Genomic DNA, 12,156 nt, shown 5'->3' with positions numbered 1-12,156 from the left:
AAATGCCTAAAACTTTTGGGAATGCAAACTGGCACAGCCACTCTGAAAAACATATGGAGGTTCCTCAAAAAATTAAAAATAGAACTACCCTACAACCGAGCAATTGCACTACTAGGTATTTATCCAAGGGATAGAGATGTGCTGTTTCGAAGGGACACATGCACCCCAGTGTTTACAGCAGTACTATCGACAGTAGCCAAAGTATGGAAAGAGCCCAAATGTACATTGATGGATGAATGGATAAAGAAAATGTGGTATATATATGCAATGGAGTATTACTCGGCAATCAAAAAGAATGAAATCTTGCCATTTGCAACTACGTGGATGGAACTAGAAGGTATTATGCTAGGTGAAATTAGTCAGAGAAAGACATACCATATGACTTCACTCATATGAGGACTTTAAGATACAAAAGGGAAGGGAACATAAGGGAAGGGAAGCAAAAATAATATAAAAACAGGGAGGGGGACAAAACATAAGAGACTCTTAAATATAGAGAACAAACAGAGGTTGCTGGAAGGATTGTGGGAGGGGGGATGGGCTAAATGGGTAAGGAGCTTAAGGAATTTACTCCTGAAATCACTGTTGTACCCTGTGCAACTAACTTGGATGTAAATTATAAAAAAATAAATAAATTATAGAAAGAATAAATAAATTAATCAATATGCCTAAAATTTTAAAAGAAAATATAAAATTCACTACAATCAAATGAAACAAACATAAAATAACCCCAAAACACTCACATGTTTTTTAAAAAGCACTTTTATATATTTTAAGAGCAATTTGTCACCTCATAAATGAGTTCAGCAAAGTTGCAGGACACAAGATCAAAAACGAACCATATTTCTATTTTTAGCAATGAATAATCTTCAAAATTAAATAAATAAAACAATTCTATTTACAATAGCATCAAAAAGTTAAATTTATTCCTAAGTGTTTTAAATTTTTTTAATGTTTATTTATTTTTGAGAGAGAGAGAGAGAGCGTGAGCAGGGGAGGGGCAGAAAGAGAGGGAGACACAGAATCTGAAGCAGGCTCCAGGCTCTGAGCTGTCAGCACAGAGCCCGACATGGGACTCAAACTCATGAACGCTGAGATCATGACCTGAGCTGAAGTCGGACATTTAACCGACTAAGCCACCCAGGTGCCCCCTAAGTGTTTTAATAAAAAGACTGTAAATACACAAAACATTGTTGAAGGAAATTAAAGAAGACCTAAATAAATGGAAAGACATCACATATTCATGGGTGGAAGATTTAATACACAGCAATACTCCCAAAATTGATCTACTGATTCAATGCAATCTCTATCAAAATTCCAGCTGCCTTTATGCAGAAACGGACACAATCTATGAAAAATTCGTATGGAAATGTAAGGGATCTGGGGTGTATGGGTGGCTCAGTTGGTTAAGCATCTGACTCTTGATCTCAGATGATCTGCTGTGAGCAGAGAGCCTGCTTAAGATTCTCCCTCTCCCTCTCTCTCTCTCTCTCTCTCTCTCTCTGCCCCTCCCTCACTCTCGCTCTCTCTCAAAATCGACAACTAAACTTAAAAAAAAAAGAAAGAAAGAAATGTAAGGTATCCCGACAACCAAAACTATCATGGAAAAGAACAAAGTTGAAGAAATTCATACTTCCCAATATCCAAACTTACTACAAAGCTACAAGAACCAAAACAGTGTGTCACTGACATATGTCTTCCTTATGACCTGTATAGATCAGTGGAACAGACATTAGAGTCCAGAAATAAATCTCATGTTTATGGTTAAATGACTTGTGACAAGGATGCTAAGACAATTCAATGAAGAAAAAACAGTCTTTTCAACAAATGGTACTGGAACTACTTGATATCAACATACAAAAAGAGGAAGTTAGATCCCTACCTCGGACCATATACAAAAATTAACTCAAAATGGATTAAAAGCCCAAATATGAGAGCTAAAACTATGAAAATCTTAGACAAAAATAGAGTCATAAATCCTCATGACCTTGGATTAGGCAATGGTTTCTTACATATGACAATAAAAACAAAACAACAAGAGAAAAAAGGGATAAACTGGACATCAAAATTAGAAATTTTTCTGTTTTAAAGGTTACTACCAAGAAAATGAAAAGACACCTCACAGAATGAGAAAAAAAAATATTTGCAAATCATATATCTGATAAGTATATATGATGCAGTATTCAGAATAAAGAATTCTTACAAGTCAATAATAAAGACAAATAATCCAACTTAAAAATGGGCAAAGGACCTGAAGATATGCAAAGGGCCAATAAACATATGAAGAGATGCTCAACACCATTAGACATTAGGGAAATGCAAATCAAAACCACAATGAGATACTATTTCACACCTACTTGGGTGACTATAATAATTTTAAAAAATTATTCAACATAGTAACAAGGGTTGGCAAAGATATGGAGAAACTGGAACCCTAATACATTGTTGGTGGGAATGTAAAATGGTACATCCACTCTGGAAAACAATGTGGCAGTTTCTCAAACAGTTGAAAATAGAGTTACCATTTGACCCATCAATCCTGCTCCTATGTATCTACACAAGAGAAATGAAAACATACGTTGACACAAAAACATGTATACCAATATTCACAGCAAATTATTTATAATAGTCAAAAGGTAGAAATAGCCTAAATGTCCATCAAGTGATAAACGGATGAACAAAATACAGTGTACATCCATAAAATGGAATATTATTTGACTACAAAAGGAATTAAATACTGATACATGCTACAACATGGATGAAACGTTGAAAACATTATGCTAAGTGAAAGAAGCTTAGACACAAAAGGCCACACTGTGTATGATTTCAATTAAGTGAAATGTCTAGAACAGGTGAAGCCCTAGAGACAGAAAATAGAGTAATGGTTTCCAGGGAATGTAAGGAATGGGGAATGGAGAGTGACTGCTAACAGGTACAGGGTTTCTTTCTGGAGTAATGAAAATGTTCTGGAAGCAGACAGTGGTAATGGCTGCACAACCTTGTGAATACACGAAAAACCACCAAGTTATACGGTATGTGAATTATATCGCAATTTAAAAAAAAAAAAAAAAAACCTTTAACCATTGCTTCAGCAGTAAAATGTCCCTCAGGAGAAATGGAATAATATGATTTCCCTAATATGAGCAAAGGTTAGTTTTCCCAGTATCAAGATTCATATGTTCAGCAGAATTGAATTTTTCCAGCTACTGTTATTGTACAAAGCTAACAATGAGATTTTTTGCAAAGACTGGCTATTATCACCCTATCCTAAAACATCAACTATTTTCCCTTTTTCCATGTTCTGTTTCAGTCCGTACACCTGAATATTTCTGTATGCCTATAATCCATGCAAAATCAATGTAAATTTTCCCATATTGCTGTGTGGCCTTCACCGTTATCATTAAATAGTTATAATGAGTTTACATCTAAAAATTTCTTAACTCCTTCCCTCCAAGCTCTGCCTTGAAGTGTTAGACATTTATTTCCAATTTTTCACTCTTTGTAGATAACGTTGCAATACACGAGCAACATGAAAAGCCAACATAGCTTTTTTCTTCTCTTGAATTATACTACTGAATTTAAGATTTCGGGGGGAGGTGGCTAATTACTGAACCATAAGGTAGGACATTGTAATGACTTCTGGTTGCCTTCCAAAAGTACTACAAATTTGCACCGCAATAAGCAACAAAAATTTGCTATGCTAGACATTACCATTTTTTAATGCTTTTGATACAATCAATATGAAAAGATTTTATCAAACTAATTTGAGATCTTCCTTTAAGTCCTCAAACTTCGGTCATTCAAGGGTTTCTAAAATCCACGAGCACTTGCTCTATCTCTTATAAACTTTGTTGTCTTTTTTGGTCACTTAGTCAAAGAGAATGAAGATTTTTATTATTATTATCATTATTATTATCATTGTTATTATTATTGTTGACACGCATTACATTAGTTTCAGGTGTACAACACAGTGATTTGACAACTATACATAATGCTATGCACCCCACAAGTGTAGCTACCATCTGTCACTATACAATGCCATCACAATACCACTGACTATGTTCCCTGAGCTGTACCTATTATCTCTGTGACTCATTCATTCCATAACTGGAAGCCTGTACCTCCCACTCCCCTCTGCCCATTTTGCCTTCCCCCTTCAGCCCCCTCCCCTCTGGCAACCACCAGTTTCTTCTCTGTATTTATGGCTCTATTCCTGCTTTTTTGTTTGTTCATTTGTTTTCTTTTTTAGATTCAACATGTAAGTGAAACCATATGGTATTCGTCTTTCCCAGACTGACTTATTTCACTTAGCAAATCCATCCAGGTTGTTGCAAATGGCAAACTTTCATTCTTTTTTATGGCTGAGTCCATTGTATGTCTGTCTCCTTTATCTATTCATCTATCAATGGACACACGGGCTACTTCCATATTAGCTACTGTAAATAATGTTGCAATAAACATAGGAGTGCTTATATCTTTCAAATTAGTGTTTTCATTTTCTTTGGGTAACTACTCCGTAGTGGAATTACTGGATTATATGGAAATCCCTTGTTAATTTTTTGAGGACCTTCCATACTGTTTTTCACAGAGGCCACATCAATTTGCATTCCCACTAAGAGTGCACACAGGTTCGTTTTTCTCCACATCCTCACCAACACTTGTTATTTCCTGTCTTTTTGATACTAGCCAGGATGGAGACATTTTTAAATTCAGTGTGCTTACTCTACGGAGGGTAGAACATGTAATTGATTGTTCTGTTTTCCTTCAAAATATGTACACACGTGGCTACCTTGCCCAGTAACAGCGACTGTTAGAAAAGAGACAGAGCCTGGAATTCAATCACAATAAAAAAACTAACACACAAACAAACCTACGATGATGAGCTCCTTTCAAGATTTGGTCATCCATAACAACTATGAGCACAGATGGCTCAAGGTGTCTCCTGACTGGCACTACCCAGTCGAGAGAAAGACCGAGAACGATGAAGAGTCTACGGAATCATCATGACAAAAATAATGGTTAACTGAGCACTAAGTGCCAGGAGCCACCAGAAGCATTTTTACATTCATTACCACATTAATTCTTACTAAGCACCTTATGAGTCAGAAAGTGTCCCATTTTACTGTGGAAAAAACAGAGGCTTAAAGAGAGTAAGTTACTTGTCCAAAGTAGATCCAGGAAGAGAACATTTTTCTTAACCTTTGCATTAGCAAGTGGTATCTTCCCCGCAGGATGTAAATTCAGAGACAGAAATATTCCCACCTAGGTCTGACAGCAAGGGGCGGGAGGTGGTTAAGTACGAAGAAATGAGGGGTTCCCCATCATTACAGCAGTGTTTACAATCAGTGGTAGCACTAATATAAAACAGGGGAAGACTCAGCACCCCTATTATCCCCATCAACCCCTAAGGCAACCTAATAAGCATATCATGTACAGTGGGTGCTTGTTATTAGTCCCCCAGCTCCCCCTTCCAAAGTGTGCTACCCCTAAATTCCCTCTGCGTAAGCATTCCAGAGTTGCCAGCATATGTGCTGTTGAAAGAAAGAATACTTCTTAGTGTCTCTCTTTTTGTTTTAAGATTTTATATATATTTTTTACATAATCTCTACACCCCAACGTGGGGCTCAAACTCACAATCCCGAGATCCAGCCAGCACCCCTGGTGTCTCTCTTTTTCAATGTTGGTAGGATCAGGATTTCTGGTTTGTGTTTGGAGAAAAAGCAGGTGAACAGATAATACTAAAATAAATCGTATTCAATCCTAGTCATCCATTTCCATGTATTGAGTTTAATAAACATTCTTTATATTCCAAGCAAAGCTTACTGGAATGGAAGTTTACTACCAGTTACATATATGCGTTTAGAAGACAGGGCCCCTTAGAAAGAAATATACTACTTTAAACAGAACTAAAGTAAATATCTAATTGGATTCCAGAGGTTTGTGTTTTTAAAGTCTAAGTATTTAAAGAACAAATAAAACCATAAATATTAGGTTGGCTCAGTCTATTTTGTGGGTTTTCCTGGTTAATGATATTTTAAACTGTGTTTAGATTTGCTAATAATTAATATTAACTGGTCCCTCCCGGTCGTTTGGAATGTTTCAAAATGTAAATAATTCTGGGCCCTTTGTGAGGAGAGGCAGGTAGTGTGTAATCCCCACAAAAACCAAGAGAAAAAGCAGAATGAGGTCCTTCCATGTTTTGTCCAAACCATACTAAATGAGAGCTAGTATTCACTTACAGTGTCTCCTGGCCTAAGAAGTTCCACGGTCCTATTATCACAAACGACCTTCTCAAAACAGCCATGATTTTCTGTAAGAACTTAACTTATATTATTTTTTGAAAAAATTAAAAAAGGACACAGAGGACAGATAGATGCATGAATGGGACGCATACCTCAAGTGCCTTGATGAATATTTCAATGGGAAATTTACAGACCTATGCGGTGAACAAAAATGAAAAGAGCCAAAAAAGTTTCACCCTAAAGTCCCAAATCCAATCTTCATTACTCTCATAGAAGAAACAACCAAAAAGAAAACATCATTCATGGATATGCAAAATGAGTTAACTCAAAAGAAACACCTTATATTTAATTAGTGAGACTTGAAGCAATCTCAATACCCATTTCTTTTTTTTTTTTATTTAAGTTTTTATTTATTTTGAGAGAAGGAGAGAGCACAGGTGCAAGTGGGAGAGGGGCAGAGAGAGAGAGAGCGCACTAATCCCAAGCAGGCTCCACGCCATCAGCACGAAGCCCAATGCGGGTCATGATCCCACCAACTGTGAGATCGCAACCTGAGCAGAAATCAAGATTTGGACACTCAACTGAATGAGCCACCGAGGTGCTCCAATACCCATTTCTTAAAATACTCTCCTAGTCTGACCTCAGCAGAGTTAAAAACGCAATCAAAGTGGGGCGCCTGGGTGGCTCAGTTGGTTGAGCATCTGACTTTGGCTCAGGTCATGATCTCACGGTTCGTGGGTTCGAGCCTTGCATCTGACTCTGTGCTGGCAGCTCAGAGCCTGGAGCCTGCCTCGGATTCTGCGTCTCCCTCTCTCTCTGCCCCTCCCCCACTTGCACTTTGTCTCTGTCTCTCTTTCTCTCTCAAAAAATAAACATAAAAAAAATCAAACAAGGGGCGCCTGGATGGCGCAGTCGGTTAAGCGTCCGACTTCAGCCAGGTCACGATCTTGCCGTCCGGGAGTTCGAGCCCCGCGTCGGGCTCTGAGCTGATGGCTCAGAGCCTGGAGCCTGTTTCCGATTCTGTGTCTCCCTCTCTCTCTGCCCCTCCCCCGTTCATGCTCTGTCTGTCTCTGTCCCAAAAATAAATAAACGTTGAAAAAAAAAATTAAAAAAAAATCAAACAAAGCAATAAATTAACATAAAATGAGCTCACACGTTCAGATTTATTTTCTGTGTAACAAAATGCCTATCAAAGATGGCTTGAATCCAGGATGTCAAAAAATATTGACATCAATATCACAGGGCAAAAACCAATGGCAAACCTGAATATTTGCTTTTTCAAGGATGCAGCCACCTTTAACTCTGACCAGAATACCTTTAACTTGGGACCAGAAGGCCTGCCAGATGGAGTGGGAAGCACTCCAGTCTAGAAACAGGAACGTGGATTCTGGTCATGTTGATGCTCCTGGCTAGGTGGGTAGCCCTAAGCAAGTCACTTAACTTTCTTTCCTTCTCAGGGTTTACTTTCCCTATTTACAAGGTTGACTAGACCAACGTTTTAGAAATTCACCTAATCATAGGGTAACTGTTAACAATATGCATTCCAAGGCTCCTTCCCTAGATTTTGGTTCAGGATATCTCTGAGTGAGGCCTAGGACCTTATTCTTAATAAGTGATCCAGGGGTGCCTGAGTGGCTCAGTCGGTTAAGTATCCAACTCGTGGTTGCGGCTCAGGTCATGATCTCATGGTTCAGTTCGAGCCCCACGTTGGGCTCCACGCTTCAGTGCGGAACCTGCTTGGGACTCTTTCTCCCTCTCTCTCTGACCCTCCCCTGCTCATGTGCACGAGCTCTCTCTCTCTCTCTCTCTCTCTCTCTCTCTCTCAAAATAAATAAATAAACAAACAAACAAAAAAGTGACTCAAGTAGTTCTTATCATTTGGTAAGTTTCACAAACACTGGAAGAGACGATCCTCAAGCTGCCTGCCTTCCACCTCCGATTCTATGCTATCTGGACATTTCAGACTGATGATCTAAAAACACACAAAATTATAATAGCTTAACATTGTTACTGTACAAAATTAATAAACATACAAGATCAAAGAAGCAAATATATCCACCCACCCATCCCTGACATCATTCATACCTTTAAACACGAATAAAAACATCCTCCTCCATTCTAGGCAAGCAGAACACTTTCTTGGGTGAAGAAAACGTTTTCAACATTAAACTCTCAGCACACCGATATGGCAAGACTTGTGTTAGAGGAAAAGAGAATTGCTTAAGCTAAAGTTTTAAGTGAAAACTACACGTTACACTCTACTCTTGCCCTGCAAGAGCATTACCTGGTGATGCTACCTGCTCCCAGCTAAGAAAAAGCTACACGGAAGCCTGGCTAAGTCCCTAGGAGCTATTAAACTGCATTCTCTGCAGTACTGGAATGCAATGGTGACAAAGCAAAAGGAAAAAACAAAACAAAACAACAATAACCGGTCACTAATTCTTCATATTCAACCCCAGTACAGTCAACTGGGTGGCCAAGAGTTCATGATGTCTTATAAGGAAGGTTTGGTCAGATCAATGGAGAACCCCTTGTGTCCTTTCGGCATACAAAGGTAGCAACCTTCAATTTAGCTTTTCTTCCCTCTGAACTATTTTGCTTCAGTTTTTCTGGAATTCTCAGAATCTCCTCATAAGGTTCACTTTTATTCTCTTATTTAGGCTTATAAGTAACTATGAAAGTAACAAAAGAGAAAGAGAAAGACTGCAAGGAGCACAGAGGGGCAGAGTTGTAAACGACGCGCATGAGCAATTAATTATTATACAGGTGGCATTTACAAAACTGCAAATAAAATCAAGATTAAACCACAAAACTGAGTTTGAGTCGTTCTTGCAACAGAAGCAGATAAGAAACAAGAATGAAACATGACTATTAGTTCAGCTATTAGAGAAACAGCTGTAGAGTATTCCATTAATTCCATTACAATGTATAACTAGCATATTATTGCAGTATAAAACATTTTCAAAATGAAACTCGATGCTTTGCATGGAAATAGAATTCTTTAGATTTAGGGTCACACGGGCCAAAAAACTGATTTTGTTTTAATGGCAAGTGGGGAAGCCAACTGTTATGTACAACATCACAGAAGCGCGAGGTTAAAAGCCACGTATATGTTTAAATACATTTCTGTGTCTCTTGCCCAACAAGCTCTGAAGCAAAATGTTTTGACAAAAAAGCAAACTTCACACTCAAAACAGAAATGTAAGATCAGAATCAAGGGGACCAGCGTAATGGTTAAGCATAGGGTGGCTAAGAGCCCGAGTCTGGCTGTCACACAGACCCGAGTTAAAACCCAAATCAACAAATTGCTGTGTGACCTTGAACAAATCTTGTAACCTAAGCCTCAATTTCTTCATTTGCAAAATGGAGAAAATGCTCTGCTCGGCCATTATGAGATTTAAACAAGGTAATTCAGGTAAACCATTCAGCCCTGTACCTGGCACAGTAAATAAATAATAAGCTAACTCTAAAATTAGTGTAATTACTGTCTTCCAACCTCAAGGAAAGCTAAGAGTTTCCAGGTGGCCAGGCAAAAAGTTCTAATCAGTAGAAAGAAGACATTCACATACACTTCTATAAAGGTAGCTTTTCATTTCTTTTCACAGTGAGAACCTTACTTCTCCTCAGTAAAGCATCACTCCCACCAATGATGTACAGCTCTATTAAGGAAAGACTTCAGTGCAGACGTTCTTCGTTGGGAAGGGCAATTTTCAATGAGATCTGGACTAATGACCTAACAGTTTGGGAGCTGCGGTTGGTATTGTTAGGAGAAAGAGGGAAAAAGAGGAAGAAAAAGGCTTCAGACCATCCCACACACCATTATTCAATGGAGAAAAAAAACAATAAAGGTTAACTGTTCACGTTATTTCAAACTGAATTAGAAAATAAAGAAAACAGTATCTGGTGAAATATTTTAACTCAGAGGGAAGAAAGAACTAACACAGCTGTTAGTAAGGTGAAAGCGGCCAAACTCCTCAAAAAAAAGATCAAGAAAGGGAAGGTGAAAAGTAAGTTGTTCCTACAGTGTAAGTAACACCCACTCTATCCTTTAAGACTATGGCCGAAATTTCCCATTGGCAACCAACTGTCTTAGCCTGCTCTTCCAAATATGCCACTGACTTAGGCATACCTTTAACCTGTACTCTCTTCTTAACCAAATACATCACTCTGGTTAAGGACAAAAATAAAGTCCTGGGCACTATTTTTCAAAAACGCATGGGAAAATACTAGGAATTCTGTTATCTAAAGGTACTGTGAGAGGTAACGTTGGGGAGAAAAGGTTCCTCCTGAAATAATAAACCACAGGGAATAAGCAGGAATATTGCTCAAGGACAACCAAAAACAGGTTTCAAAATAATGCAAATTCTGAAATTTTGGGGTAGGAGCAAGATCAATGAGTTGCAAGGTGAAGCACTAAAGCCTCCAAGGAAAAAAAAAAGATACAGAATTGAAGAAAGGCTTCAGCAGGGAGGACACACTGGTGTTTCAATCCATCAGCAGATGTGCAAAAATTTCAAATAAAAAAAACCCCATAGAATAAATTATTAAGTCTCAATGTTGCAAAATTTAGCCATAGGAAGAAAATTAAGTATTTCAGAGGCATTTTCAAGCACTGCAAGGTATCTTTCTGTACTAGAGATGTTACTGCAAAATGAAAGAAGAGATTGGTCAGATGCTCTAATTAACAACTCAGCAGTGAAGGGATAATGACACCCCCCGAAAAGAAGCTCTGTCACCTAGAGATAATGGACATTTTCTTTTTACTGTTTAAGAATCCAGAAGAATCTCCCTCTGCTTTTAAATGCAAATTACCCATCTCTGAGGCACATTCTGCTCTATTCCTTTATCTGAAAATTACTGCAATGTGATCCCGTTCCAGAGAGGACACCATTCAGCCAGGAAAATGGAATTAGGGCAACCACACGCGCTCTGGGGATGTTCAGATCACCACGTCCAGTGAGCTGTCACCACCTACACACGGCCTTTTTCAGTGGAGAGACCGCTATGAGGGCTCAAAATTCTATCTGAAGAAGGAAAACTTAGTTTTGAGGACTATCAGGTCATTAAAGGTTACATACACTTTTTCATACCTGCACTAGCACCATAGCAATGAAACAGTTCGGCAGCCCTTGGTCTTCAAAAAACCATGTTATTTACTGGAAACTCTCTTTAAAGACAGAATGTCGGTAGTAACATTATAAGGTGCTATTTGCCGGTTCATTACAATGGTCAAACAAACAAAAAATACCATCACGCAAGAAAGGGGAGCACATCAGACTGTGCGCTTCTCTTCCATGTTAAAACTCCCTCTAGAATAGTAAACACTGACTTGGAAGAAACACTTCAACTTAAAATATCAAGAGATCAAGGTTAAAAAGAACACTTTTAAACCAGAAAAACTGGAGAAATAAATAAACCACAATAGAGGGAGTCATCCCATTGTTAAAGGTTCAAGATTTCCGCCCAAACCACATGTGGTTTTATTCGTCAGATGAATATAAACAAACAGTGAAGAAAGCCAGGCAAGAAAGCCTCATAAAAGTTTAACTTACCTCTAGTCTTTCCAAGTTATATATTAGTAACTAACTTTACTTTTTAAAAAAACCCTCTTTCCTAGCTAAGTAAGTTACATCCAAATGACTGAATCTTTTTGGTGATACCTGGCTGACCCCATTCCCTATCCTCAAAGGCAGACCTCAATCTGCCCCGCAGCTGGCCCAACAACCGGGAACAAAAACTGAAAATGCACTTCCAATCTCTGAAACATCGGTGAATGTTTAAGGAGGAGGAAAAAGACTGTGTTGAGTTTAGAAAAGCTATTCAAATGTTTTCCAAATGCCTGAGATAAGTACATGTCAACCAGATGGCACAGCATGGCATTAGCTGGCCCTTACTTGCATCTACCCACTTAGAA

The 12,156-nt window shown here is 38.3% G+C and overlaps 1 protein-coding gene across 3 annotated transcripts in view; it reads right to left on the bottom strand.

Moving 5' to 3' along the window:
• CNNM2 (cyclin and CBS domain divalent metal cation transport mediator 2) overlaps positions 1–12,156 on the bottom strand; it is a 146,650-nt gene that overhangs the window by 132,395 nt on the left and 2,099 nt on the right. The gene's annotated exons all lie outside the window — the stretch shown is intronic.

Source organism: Prionailurus viverrinus, chromosome D2, assembly GCF_022837055.1.
Source record: "Prionailurus viverrinus isolate Anna chromosome D2, UM_Priviv_1.0, whole genome shotgun sequence".
In the NCBI taxonomy this organism is placed as follows: domain Eukaryota; kingdom Metazoa; phylum Chordata; class Mammalia; order Carnivora; family Felidae; genus Prionailurus; species Prionailurus viverrinus.
Note: the sequence above shows the minus strand (reverse complement) of the source record. Positions and strands in the feature narration are given on the sequence as shown.